Genomic DNA, 14,835 nt, shown 5'->3' on the forward strand with positions numbered 1-14,835 from the left:
CATTTTGAAAATAATGTAACATGATTGTCAATGTAATTGTTTTGTCATTATCATGAGTGTTGCTGGCATATATATATATATATATATATATATACACACACACATATAAACATATATATATACATATCCATACACATATACACATACAGTATATATATATATACACACACACATATATACATACATATATATATATATATATATATATATATACACACTCTTTGGGGTGCGAGCAACTGTTGCTGGGGTGCCAGAATCCATCAAGAAAGAAAAATGAAAACATTATTTGTACAAAATCTTTATCCAAAATTTGTACAAAATTTATTTATCCATTCCTAAATAATTAAATGGGCAGGCTATTTCGTATCAGTGCAATACGCTGTTTGTTAAAATGGATGACTCCCGCTCTTACGTGCAAGTCTCGTGGATATTATGAACTATCGTATCTGTTCAAGTTCTATTTAAATTTTAAATAGAAGGAATTTTTATTTAGTCGACAGAAATATCTTTGGTAGGAATGTAAGTTAAATGTAGGCATCATTGCATACATTTTTCTTCACCATACAAATGTAAAGAGTAAATTCGCCTTACATTCCAACCAAAGATATTTGTGTCGACTAAATAGAACAAAAGATATATTTTTCGAATGTGATCGCGCAATTCAGATCAAGTTGACGCGCACTACATCGAGCCAGCGTGCTATTGTGGTTTCACCTGCGTGCCTCAATAAGTCACCCTCCCCTCACTCTTACTTTTTTACCATTCATCTAATGAATACACTGAGTATGGTTTTTCTAAAACAATCATTGATGGCGAATAAAGTATTCATTATTCATAAAGCTTCAATTGGTGATCTGTCTTTCTGCGTTAACCGCATATTTTTTCATACGTCTCAAACCAAGGGGATGCAAGGGTAAAATAAATCGGGAAGCGCGCGTACATACTCAGTGCACCCCCTCTTGGGAATAGAACCTCGGACGTCGGCGCTAAGCCTCTACCATTGCACCATGGCATGTGGTTTGTCTATTTGAGCGTATGTAGATCGAGGTATATATATACATATATATATATATATACCCGCGCTTCGCAGCGGAGAAGTAGTGTGTTAAAGAAGTTATGAAAAAGAAAAGGGAACATTTTAAAAATAACATAACATGATTGTCAATATACAGTAATTGTTTTGTGAGTGTTATGAGTGTTGCTGTCATCAAGGATTTGATTATTTTTATTTCTTTCAATCAGGTTCGTATTTGGAGGATGTGTTGTGTTCAAGTTACATTCCGTGTTTGTCAATCGTTGTAAAGATAACAGGTTTCATTCATCGATTCGTTTCTTACTGCATCAATAAACAGCTCGTCTTCCTCTTAATCTGAGACCTGACACACTGCATGCACGGGTTTTTTACATTGTCTTCCTTTAGCGGGACATTGACTTTTTCCACCCCACAGCTGTATTTAATGTAAGCTAAGACCCGGCACTTAAAAGTTTCTCTTGCAGTTTCGCTGAGTTTGTGCCAAACACCACCCTGACCATCTCATCTTCGTCTGCATAAGCACAGTCCTTCACCCGTGAATATTTAGCGGCAGTGTTTCTATTGGATTGCCGCTGACAGATGGCCTTATATGGGCAGGCACTAAATGACATCGAGCAGAAGTCTATTATAGTATATGGATGAAAAAATAGGTTCCAGTTATGACCATTACGCGTAGAATTTCTAAATAAAACCTGCCCAACTTTTGTAAGTAAGCTGTAAGGAATGAGCCTGGCAAATTTCAGCCTTCTACCTACACGGGAAGTTGGAGAATTAGTGATGAGTGAATGAGTGAGTGAGTGAGTGAGTCAGTGAGGGCTTTGCCTTTTATTAGTATAGATTATTTCTTTCTTTTGTTAAAATACACTGCTGGCTATTAACACTGCAACATGAAGAAGGACGTAAGATATCAAAGTGATGTTTGTATGGCAGATTACTTCAGATACATAAATATAGGGTGGTCCAGAACTAATTAGGCAAGTTTCATTACGCCATAACTTTATTAAGTTTATTACATTGAAAATCACCCGAAAAATCCCTGACCATCAAGAAGTGTCCGAACTGACAACATGAAGAATCATCTTTGCCCAACTGGAATCCCACCCAAATAAATCAAAGTCATCCAGGCGATCTGGATCTGCAGAATTAGATCTGGACCACCCTGTAGAAGTATAGCAGAGTCACACATACAAAACGCACAATAATCAGTATTTGGCGTATCCATCATGGGGCTGTGGAAGGAGATCTCTGAGGAAGACGGAAATAGTTCAATCAATCAATCAATCAGTCTTTATTCAGTCACAGATGAGTACATGGATTCTACGCAGGGCAGAAAAGCAAAGTTCCTATGTTTCACTTGACTTTTAATTATTTTTCTCCCTCCCCCTTCCCCTTATTTATCAAAAACAACAACAACAACATTTATTTATATAGCACATTTTCATACAAATAATGTAGCTCAAAGTGCTTTACATGATGAAGAAAGAGAAAAAAAGACAAAGTAAGAATTAAAATAAGAGAACACAGAGAAAACCAAGCAAAATTACACCTTTTACTGGCTAACTAAAAAGATTACAATATGCAAGCTTTCGAGGCAACTCAGGCCCCTTCTTCAGGCAAGATGTAATCTTTTTAGTTAGCCAATAAAAGGTGTCATTTTGCTTGGGTTTTCTCTACATTCATAATGGCTAACATGGTACAACAACCTAGTACTAATAAGAGAACACTAAATAACATAGAATAAGAGTAAGGTCCGATGGCCAGGGAGGACAGAAAAAACAAAAAAAAACTCTAGATGGCTGGAGAAAAAATAAAATAAAATCTGCAGGGGTTCAGAGGCCACGAGACCACCCAGCCACCACTAGGCATTCTACCTAACATAAATGATCAGTTCTCATTGTATTCAGGGTTCTCATGGAAGGACTTGATGATGACGGTCACGTGGACTTCTGGCCCTTAATCCATCAATGTAGGGACATCACGGTGCTTTGATTAGGTGGTGGTGGCGCAGGTCGCCAGGTCGCCAGAAAACCAGGAAAAGAAACAGAAGAGAGAGTAGTGGTTAGTAATGCAGTTTTAGAGCCGCCATGAATAGTTATGATAATAAATTGAATATACAGAGTATCAGGATTAAACTAAAACAAAGTTATGAGAAAGCCATGTTACAGTGCTCTACTGTATTAGCCTGGCGAATTCCTATTGGCAGGCTATTCCAGATTTTACGTGCATAACAGCAGAAGGCCGCCTGCCTCACCACTTCTTGTAAGTTTAACTCTTGGAATTCTAAGCAGGCAAAAAGCATTTCAACTTATATTGCGTGCATCGGTTAACTGTTTCTATTGTGTGTACATTGCAAAAAGGGCCCTAAAAAAGGAAAAGTAATCTTTCCTGTGTCTAACAGACCAGTTCCTCATAAGGAAATTGTCCTTGGCCAGCTGTCTTATGACAAAAGCCTGTATGAACAACTTGCCGTTATAGCAAAACAGCTTAATTAGTTTTTGTTTTTGTTTTTTTTTTATCCCTTAGTAACTTGCAAGCAGTTAATATTTTTTTTATTCTCTTATAAACTCTGTCATGGACTGTGTGGTTTGTAGAATGGCATGCCATGCGTCTCCTATACATGCCCAAAGTTCATCCGTGATAACCGCCGGTGGTCTCTGGTACTCAATCATAATCTGACTATGTCCCAGACATGCTCAAAGGGGGAGAAATCTGGTGAAAAAGTGTGAGCCAGGAAAAGAGAAGAAGTGGCACATGGAGGTCATTCAGAAAATTTAGGATGTTTCATGCCACATGTGGTCGAGCATTGTCCTGTTGGAATTTTGCACCAAGGAACCTCTACAGAAAGAGTCCCACCTATCAAGGGTGTTCAAGGTACCTGCAGTGTATATGAAGGGGAATGGGAGTGGAACATGAATGGTACCCCACACTATAACACCTGATGCTAAGACCTTATGGTGCTGCAATATATTTGCTGTCAGTTGTCTTTCCCCATGGTGCCTCCATACATGGATCATCCATCATGGTGCAGGAAATTCAACAAGGACTCATCTAAAAACGCAGTGCGATGCCAGTCATCCTAACATTGACAGCATTCTTGGCACATTTGTAGTTGCAGACACATGTGTTTGAAGGTTGTGAAGCTGCTGCAAACCTTTTGAAGTGAAGCAGAACCTTGAGCAAGCATCTGTGATGAAGCTTCTTGGTCCATTACTGCCTTGCCCATGAGATGTCTGTCCTCTCAGTCATTTGTCTATCAGTGCATTACAGACTCATTACTCTGGTGGGCCTGACATAACACTCTTCTACCCACTGATACCATACTGGTGTCATTGTTGCTCACATTTTGTCCAACACGACCATCAATGTCTTGGAAAGATAATCTGCCTCCCTGCATTACTAAACTCAAACACTGAGAGCTGGGCATATGACTGTCATTGTCTTCAATGGGGCATGCTTGGTCTCCAAGAGTACACTAACTGCAGCAGTCACTCAATAAGGTTTCTTTTGCAGGTGCCTTTTATACCCACTGTAAGAAAGTCCAGGGGACGTAGCTCACATACATCACTGGCATACAGTATGTGCAGCACTTGTATTCACTTTCACATCCTACCAGACCTAATTATCCTGCAGATGTTGGACCTACACCTATCAGCCACAGCGTTTTTTCTAGCACATCCCACAGATGCTCAATCGGATTAAGATCTGGAGTATTTGAAGGCCAAGTCAACACCTTGAACTCTCTGCCATATTCTGCAAACCATTCCTGAACAATTTTTTGCTATGTCGTGGGGCACATTATCTCATCAAGGAATAGCGTTGCCATGAAGGAGGCACATGGTCTGCAACAATATTTAGGCAGGGGGTGCATGTCAAAATAACACCCACATGAAATTTAGTGCCTATGGTTTCACACTGGCTCTACCAGCTTACCTTCTTCCTATAGCATATCCTGCTGCCATCTCTTTCCCAGGTAAATGACACACACACCCCACTGTCCACGTGATTTTAAAGAAAACGTGAATCATCAATCCAGGTCACTTTCTTCCATTGCTCTGTGTTCCAGTTCTGATGTGCCCATTGAAGTCACTTTCAGTGGTGGACAGGGGTCAGCATGGGCAGTCTGATTGGTCTGCATTGTGTGTTCTGATGCCTTTCTCTCATGTCTAGCAACAAGATATTCAGAAATGTGTGCTATGGTAGCTCTTCTGTGGAATTTATTCTGCTTTGGTTGCTGGCAATAAGATTTGCAAACCAGGCCAGCAGAACATTAATAAAGACAGACGTATAACAGTATTTATAAAATAATATGAAATAATAGAAGGACTCACACTAAGCACACTCAGCTTCTTAACACACAGTAGAGGCTCCACTATTCCTTTATTCAGATATCTTCAGTTGTGTCATTTAAAGTCAGTTTTGATTCAATGATTGTCCCAGGATATTTATAACTTTCAACACTGCCCAGTCTTTGATGATTGTTTCTTGTAAGTGAATGGCGTTCCTTCTAAAATCAGTTATTATTTAGGGAGTTGATTTGTTTTCAATCCTATTTTTGTAAAAATTGATTTATTTGTATGGAATGTTGTGTGCTTTCATTAAAATCAATAAAATACAAAAATAAAATAAAATCAATTATTGTTTACTTAGCTTTTATAATATTTAGGTATAGAAAAGACGCATCACACCAGTTAACAAAATCATCCAGTGAGTCGTGACTGATTTCATTCTCATTCAGTAGGCTTACTTATCACTGAGTCATCAGAAGATTTTAAAATGAACTTGTTTTTATATTTATTGTGATGACCATTAGTGTAGAAGGTGTACAAAGGAGGTGAAAGAAAAGACATCTGTACAGGTCTGGAAAGAAACACGCTGTTATCGTCCTGACTGTGACGTTGGATTGTGTCTTAACTGTGTTTTAAGATTTACCACACAAAGGACTCATTTTGAGATTATATACTGTACAGGCATCATTAGTAGTATTATTATTACTGTTATTATTATTTTTATTATTATTGTTCATTTCATGTTCATCATTACTATTATTATTTGTATCATTATTAATAAAAATGCATTTTTTTGCTGAAAAAAATGCAACGTTTTTTTACATTTTTTTGGAATAAAAAGCAAAGCTAAGTAAGTTAAACCATTCCTCATTGTTTCCAGACTTCATCTCAGAGGATTCCATGCAGTTGGTTTGGTGGACGGCTGGCACACCCACCCTGATTCCAGCATCACAGGTGGCTGCACACGACTTTGTTCATGTGGTGGTAGTGGTGGTGTGAAATGGCACCGCAGAAGAACATGGAAAGAGACCAAAGAAAAGTAGTAAAATAGTAATAGTAGTGAAATAGATCATTCTGTGCCAATCTAGTCTGTTAAGAGTCCAACTAAAATGCAGCTACGAAAAAGGCAAATTTAAAAAAGTGGGTTTTTTTTTAGCAGTATCTCAAAATATTCCATAGTGTTAGCCTGGCGCATCTCTATTAGTAAAATATTACAGATTTTAGGTGCATAACAGCAAAAGGTTGCCTCGCCACTTCCTTTGGCTCTTAGAATAATAAGCAGACCACCTTTAAAAGATCTAAGGTTATGACTTGGAGGGTCGGGGGGACAGGCATTTCAAATATAGGAAGGAGCAAAATAATTTAATGGTGTATACCAGGGGTCTCCAACCTTTTTTCCCCTGAGAGCTACTTTTACAAAATGAAAATGGCCGAGAGCTACTCCTGTTTTCTAACGTTTATTCTCACAGCTTATTTCAACACAAAAAAACTGAATAAGCTTGTTTTGCCTGAACATTTAGAAAATGTTGGTGTTCACAACTCACATTTTGCATTAAAACATCACAAAAAATATTTAGTTCACCTGCAAGTGCATTTTGTATGTCTGTACGCATTTTCTAGTGTATCTCACACTATTGAATTAAAACAAAACAATGCAATTCCCAATCCACAGATATTTCTTATTCATTTGTCATTTTGTTCCATGTCACTGTGTCACTTTATTCACAGGTCCAGTTACACGTGTGTTGTGTTTTTTAGTGAGTCAGATGACTGGCACTGAGGTGTATGGTGGAGTGGGGCCACTGAGGTTCACTCTCATGGAGTCATTGAAATGTTAGTCTATCAGTCTGGTTCTGAACTTTGATTTCATGACATTCATGTCAGAAAAGGCCGACTCACAGAGATATGGAGACCCAAACAAACCAGAGATTTTCAGAGCTGCTTGGTGAAGATTCTTAGAGTTATCTGGCTCTACTAAGCTTCAGAAATTCTGAGAATGCTGTGGAGAGTTTAACTGCACATTATTTTGAAGGTTTACTGATATATAATATATAAAATCCAATGTCTGTATGTCTGTCTGCTTTTCACGAGAGAACTACTTAACGGATTGAGATTGCGTTTTTCTATAATTTGCTTGAACATTCTGGCTGATTTTGTGACTTCTCTCATTTCGCTATGTATTGTAGTTCACTTGCAGTGCCGATTTATTTGCACGAATCCGAGATCTATGTAGCGGGCTGAGGGAGGGCCTTCTTCACTTACTCGCCAGCTTCAGGTCGTGTTCCTTAACTCCGCTCAGCTAGCGAACGAGAGAACAATTGGATTCAACTTTGTTTGATATTTAAAATAAAGTGTAACTTAGGCCTTGATGAGTTTGAGTCCGGATATTCTCTTAAGTGTATGGCACATTGAAAAGATAGATTGCAATTCAGATTGTGGATTGTGATTTTGTGTTAAAAGGATTGTGATATGATTTTTTGGAAAGATTGGCCTTAATCCTTAATTTGACTAATCAAGTTTTCAAATTCATGTAGGATTCATTAACCCCTTATCATTCAGGGTCATTTTTGCTAAATCGCTTGTAATTCGACCTCTCCAAATTAGAATAATTGCTGTTATTGAACTATCTGGAGTATAAACACATGTTTGGTCTCTTTGTAAAGGTAACATTCTCTAGATTCACCCTTAGTAGTCAGAATCATTGTAGGTGTGACTGATCAAAAGTTATGCACATTAGAACTCACAAAAAAAATGAATTTTTTTGTTCTCGCCTAAGTTTTTTTATGAAAATAAAGGAAAATAAAGCTGCAGTAGGTAGGTGAGAACAGAAACACACTATGTACCAACAGAATAACTTGTTGACTACTCAAATTTCAAATTTGAAAAGAATACCTGTAAAATGACATTTTTACACCAGTTTTTATGTGGGCATGCCCAGGGGCTTTTTAGAGGGACCATTATCCACATTTTGGAACATATGGAAAAGTGTAATAACTTTTGAATGCTTCAACCCACATATATCAATGAGGGCTCTACTGAAAGCTTACACCTAAAGGAATCTATATCTATACACAGTGTCACTCTATTAGTTATGGAAATTCATGTTCCATAATAAAAACAATAAAAAATACACATTTCTATGTAAAAATAGTCAATACAAGTTATGGGCCAAAAATATATTTATATTTTTATTTTTACTTTTTTTTATAAAATGCACACAAACTATATATATTTCTTTTACAAACTGTTACAACACAGCTCAGCGTTTTTCCATGTGCCACTTGATGGAAGCAATCACTAGCAAGCAGAAAGCACAACGGCGTGGCACGTCGCTCTCCCATTACACGTCCCTTGTGCCGGTTGAATACTTTCGCGCATACATGCATCTATTATTTAATCGAGCGTTTATTTACGTTTAAACTTCTACTTTTTTCATATTTAAACTGCGAAAAAACTTGGCGAAATCACAATAAACAACCACGCACCAACTCTGTAGACTGGCACAAATGCCACCTTCACGCAGCTCGATCATTTTGTTTACAAGTTAGTATGGCAAGTTACATATCAAAATGCTCGGCTGCTCATTGGCTGTAAGTTTTGAGTGTCAGTCACAGTGTCCAATCAAACTGGTAGATTCTACCAGAGTTCAGAGCTATACGTAACTCTCAAAGCTTTCTGTGACACTGGTTGGCTATACGAGGTGCCAGTCAACCCCAGACCCGTCGTAATTGGCCAACTTAGGTGTCTTTCGGAAACTAACACTTCCGTGTTTCATGCGGTAGCATGGTTATCGCCGACAGAAACAAATTACGTCTAATATGAGCAATATAAGTGAAAAAAAATTACTTAGGTGGTCTCAAGTTATGAAAAGTTTTCTGGAGTTTTTGTCCCTTTGAGAATATATCGTGTGTTTTGGACCTAAATCGTTTTACTGGATTATATTCGCTGGAGCCTTACGGACACAATGGGATCAATACTGCTCGGAAATATTGATGTTTGACTTGAAGGGGTCTTCAAAGGTAGGCACAGTCAACTCTTAAAAGTATGTACTTCTCTGTAAAAAAGGCTTTAGTGTCAGTGCTGTGGTTGTTGTGTGTCAAAATGGTTTATATCATCGGAAAGACGAGACTTTGAAGTTTCATTTGATGGGTAGGGTGTCGAGATGCATGGCAGATGGGCATGCACACATTACTGTAACGTTTTGGACACGCTGTTATGTCCCGGGACCGGTACGTGTGCGCGTTGGCGAGCTACTTGGAAAGGGGTTGTGAGCTACCAGTAGCTAAAGAGCAACGTGTTGGAGACCCCTTGTGTATACAATGCAACGTATAGAACGGTAAAACTGGTCAGATGCGCTCAGATTTTATTTTTGTATTTATGATTATTGCTACTGCATTCTGCACTAATTGCAACATAGTTTTAAGACTTCTGCTGACCCCATTTAATTTTTTGAGAAAAATAATGTTTATTAAACCAGCCTGTCTGAGTTTTATATATTTACTAGCAAAATACCCATGCTTTGCAGTGGAGAAGTAGTGTGTTAAAGAAGTTATGAAAAAGAAAAGGAAACATTTTGAAAATAACGTAACATGATTGTCAATGTAATTGTTTTGTAACTGTTATGAGTGTTGCTGTCATCAAGGATTTGATTATCATTATTTCTTTCAATCAGGTTCGTATTTGGAGGACGTGTTGTGTTCAAGTTAAATTCCGTGTTTGTCAACCGTTGTAAAGATAACAGGTTTCATTCATCGAAGTGTTCACTACCCAAATCGCTAAAGGCAAGGAGGCGCGTATTTTGAACAAAAAGGGAGAACACAGCGAAGGAGCGGAAAAGTGAGAAGGAAAACTGTTTAAATAAAGAGCTGGGAAGGTGAATGGACAGAAGCAGCCAGCAGTAAAGCAAGGAAGACTCCGTAATAAGGACGGTTGGGTGCACGTAGAAGGTGTAACAATAGGATTGTTAAGCCTTATGATAATGTTCCTGCATGGAGGATTTAGAGAGATGCACCGGGAAAAGTATAGAATAGGGAACCCGTGTGACTGTTCTGCTGTTCTCCTTCGACAGTTCTGTGGCTCTACATATTTGTATGCACCTCTCTAAACTTGCATCACTGGTTCCGCACACAATTCTTTCACGTATAAGGGAATTTTTAATCTCCCCGAAATTGCATGTGCCTGCTAACACTCTCAGATCTGTGACGTAGTTGTCTATATTTTCACCCCTTGCCTGATTTCTTGAAAAAAATCTGTACCTCTCTTCAGTTTTGTTTATTTTCGGGTTGTAATGTTAATCAAATTTACGTATCATCAAGCTCATGATTAACTCATCAGGTCTTACATCACCGGTCAGCGCCTGACACAATTCTCTGCCGCTCTCCACAATAAGATAACGGAATAATCTGACCTTAGTGTTTTCCTCTGCCTCGGCATTGCAAGTTCTGTGAATAATCTGAACTCGTTCTTCCATGTTCTCCATGACTTCGCCAGGTCTTTAGCATCAAGGCTTAATGTCAGCGGCAGTCTCAGACCCTCCATTTTCCTTTCGTGTGAATGTCTCCGCGTCCTGAACTTTTAACAGCAAACTGGCGTGACTTTTGGGCAGTTCCGTCACCTACGCTGCCACCATGTTTCTCTCTTGAGATTATTAAAAGGCACAGACTCACGCTTCCAGTTTATGTCTGTTTATTTCACAGTAGTTAAAGCCAGAACAAAGTCAGTTCACGTGAGCTGCTCAGAGTCCATGCATCGAAGCTTCTCAGCCATGCTTGTGCTATCTAGTGCGATTTATCTCGAATATCGTATTCGTCTTAGGCATGACAAACGCCAGCGGCACTGTGTCTATGAACCTAATTTAAAGTTCGTTTGCATAAGCACAGTCCTTCACTAGCAATTTTAACTCTGTTACAAAGTGATCAAAAGTCTCGTTTATACCCTCGTCTTCTCATTATACTTGTATCTCATGAATATATGTGTAGGCATATCAAACACCAGCAGCCTGTCTATGAACTTAATTTAAACTTAGCGTTTACACCGTGCTTTGTTTCCACAGTAGCTGCACTTATGAATATGCTGGTATGCGTCACTTACTTCATATTCTTTTGCTGCCTTCTCAATTGTGCAATGCGTTTTTTGAACAGGTTTCATTCATCGAAGTGTTCACTACCAAAATCAGTAGTCGTGAATCTAAGATGTTTAACAGGCATTCCCGGTATTAAGTTGTGGATTTGCCTGCGAATATTTAGCGGCAGCGTGTCTATGAATGTAATTTAAACTTAAGTGTTACACCTTGCTTTCCTATTGATATGTGTACAAAGGCTTGTTCAGCGTCATAGAGTTGTTACATCACACACTGCATGCACGGGTTTACCTTTCCCAGTCCTGGAAAGTCAGTTCACGTGAGCCTCGGAGTACATACATCGAAGGTTCTCAGCTGTGCTTATGCGATCTTGCGATGTCCATGGTTTTATTTAATGTTAGCTAAGACCCGGCACTTAAAAGTTTCTCTCGCACTTTCGCTGAGTTTGTGCCTGACCATCTCATCTTCATTTACATAAGAACAGTCCTTCACCCGCGAATATTTCGGCGGCGTCATCTATTGGATAGCTGCTGACAGACGGCCTTATATGGGCAGGCACAACTCCGTCTCACACGGTGACCGAGCTGCAGGCTATAGCCGTATATATGGACATAAGTAGGTTACAGTTATAAACCTTTAAACGTAGAATTTCAAAATGAAACCTGCCTAACTTTTATAAGTCAGCTGTAAGGAATGAGCCTGTCAAATTTCAGCCTTCTACCTACATGGGAAGTTGGAGAATTAGTGATGAGTGAGTGAGTGAGTGAGTCAAGTGAGGGCTTTGCCTTTTATTAGTATAGATTTCCACCAAAAAACAAAATAAATCTATGCTCTGCATGATTGTACAAGCACAAGACCACCATAATCCTCTGTGAGAGAAATGGTTAAAAGAAATCACAGAGATAAACATTTCCTCGGCAGCTTTGTATAGAATGCATATTACTTAAAAAAAGGTCTGATTGATCATTCTCATCTATTGTTTCCTCTCACAGCCTTAGCAAACTCCATTATGTTTTTGTTAGTGGATAATAATTACACAACTTCTTGAATGCTAATGCATTACAGCGTGCCAAACTGCTACTTGTAAATATGCCTCACAGGGCAACATGCATTTCTAACAGACTAATTGTAAAAATTATATTTTATAGTCTCTTTGATTGTTTTGGCTCCTAGCTGCACCAGCAGCAGCCACACAGTATAGTAGGAAAAATGACATGACAATCCCATAAACCCTGAAAAACAGTAATTTGTGAAAACAAAAAAGAGCTTGTAGTATAAAATGACAGCAATTGTTTTTCTGACACTTTGAATGGCTGATGCAGATTGAAAATTTTAGATGATGAAAAAATTCATAAACAGACATGAAAGCAGTCAGTCATGAATGGTTTTAATAATCATAATAATAAATGCTGAATGGAGATGACTCAAAGTTTATGTTTAAAGGCAGATTGTCTTTGTTATGATCAGCAGTACTGTGAATATTACAACATATCATTATTATCATATTTTATAAGAAGGTGCCATGTTGCAAAGGAAAATGTCTATTCCTCTCCCTTTATGTGAACATCATTTATTATCAGTTAATGAGCGGGCACGGTGAAGGTTCTAATAAGATGGCACAGTTCTCTGCAATAAGAAAGCTATTGTGTCCCCCTCTGTCACGGATGGGCTGATAAGCTCTTTATATACTGCAAGTACCCGAACATAACAGCCAAGCACAGTGAATACTCATGCATCAGACATTCCTTCCTGAAATGTAGAAATTGATTATTCATAGTTATTCATACAAGTGGTCAAAACAGTCCATCTCCAGGAATTTCAGAACTCCAGACTCCTTCATACATTAAGTACAGAAAGTGTTCAGACCCTTCACTTTCTTTACATTTTGCACTTAAGTTAAAATCATTTAAATTCATTTTCTCCACATCAAGCAACACTTAGTAACCCCACAACAATAAATCAAAAATGAGAGTTTAGAAAAGTTTGCAGATTTATTACAAATAACTGAAATTGGTACAAATATTCAGACCTTTTGCTGTGACACTTGTAATTTGGCTCAGGTGTATTCCATTCTATCAATGATCGTTGATGTTAAAACAGTGCATCGCGTCAAACTGGTGTGTATGCGGCACCAAATCCTAATCCCCAATAAGAAGGATGAGGCAGACCAGAATTAAAGTAGAAAGATCTCAATTAACTGCTGAATGTTGCAAAGGAAGGAATCATTCCAATGGCTTTGCAGAGCTAAATATTTATTTGCAGATAAATATGTATGTGTGGTCTCTGAAACAGAACAAATACAATAACTCACAAAAATAAAGGCTCCCAGAACGCTAAAACAGGTAATACCCAAAAAGTTCAGTAGATGGCAGCACAAATTAACAGAGCACTATGACGTGCTGTTGTTGGCAAAAGCACTAAATAAAACTTACCAAATGTGTTAGCACTGTACAGACTCAAACAAATCGCTACTTAAACAACCATTACCAAGTCTGTTTTCTAGAAGCTCTTATACGAGGGGGGACCCAAAAAAAACAAGACTTTTTCAAAAGCAATCATTTTATTTAAAATATTTCAAAAAATGTACTAGTCTCCTTCAAAGAACTCCGCATTGACAGACACACACTTGGCTAATCTCCTTTTCCACTGATCAAAACATTTTTGAAAGTCCTCAACTGGGATATTATTTAGCATTGTTGTCAAAGCAGCGATCATGTCCTCTACACTGTTTCAAGTCCCTTTTCATTCTGGAGAACAAGAAAAAGTCACAGGGGGCCAAGTGTGGTGAGTAATGGGGGTGGGGCATGAGTGTCATGCCCTGACTGGTCAAAAGCTGATGAATTTGCAACGCTGTGTGTGCCAGGGCATTGTCATGGTGAGGGAACCATTCGCCTGCTGCCACAATTCCGGCCTTGCCCTCCGCACTATCTCTCTCAGCCGTCTTAAGACCCCCATATAGTACTCTTGGTTGACCGTCTCACCCCATGGAACGAATTTCTTGTGCATAATGCCTCTAATGTCAATGAAACAAATCAGCATTATTTTCACATTCAATCTCACATGTCTGGCTTTTTTGAGCCTTGGTGAATTAGGATTCTTCCAATGGCTCGATGCTTGTTTCATTTCAGGGTCATACCCGTAACACCAACTCTCGTCACCTGTTATGACCCTGGACAAGAAGTCTGTGTCAATTTCAAACTCCATTTTCAAGTCTTTGCTTACATTGAGTCGAGTGTTCTTCTGGTCATCTGTTAGCAGACGGGGAACAAATCTGGCCGAAACATGCATCATGCCCAGGTCTTCAGTCAAAATGCGGTGAACTTAACTCTATTACTCCTGTACTGTAGCTTCTGACAACTCATCCATTGTGTAACAATGGTCTTCATTTATTTTTTGCAATGTTTTCATCATTCCAGCTGCTTGAAGGGCATCCAGAA

The sequence above is a fragment of the Polypterus senegalus genome, chromosome 14 (genome assembly GCF_016835505.1).
Source record: "Polypterus senegalus isolate Bchr_013 chromosome 14, ASM1683550v1, whole genome shotgun sequence".
In the NCBI taxonomy this organism is placed as follows: domain Eukaryota; kingdom Metazoa; phylum Chordata; class Cladistia; order Polypteriformes; family Polypteridae; genus Polypterus; species Polypterus senegalus.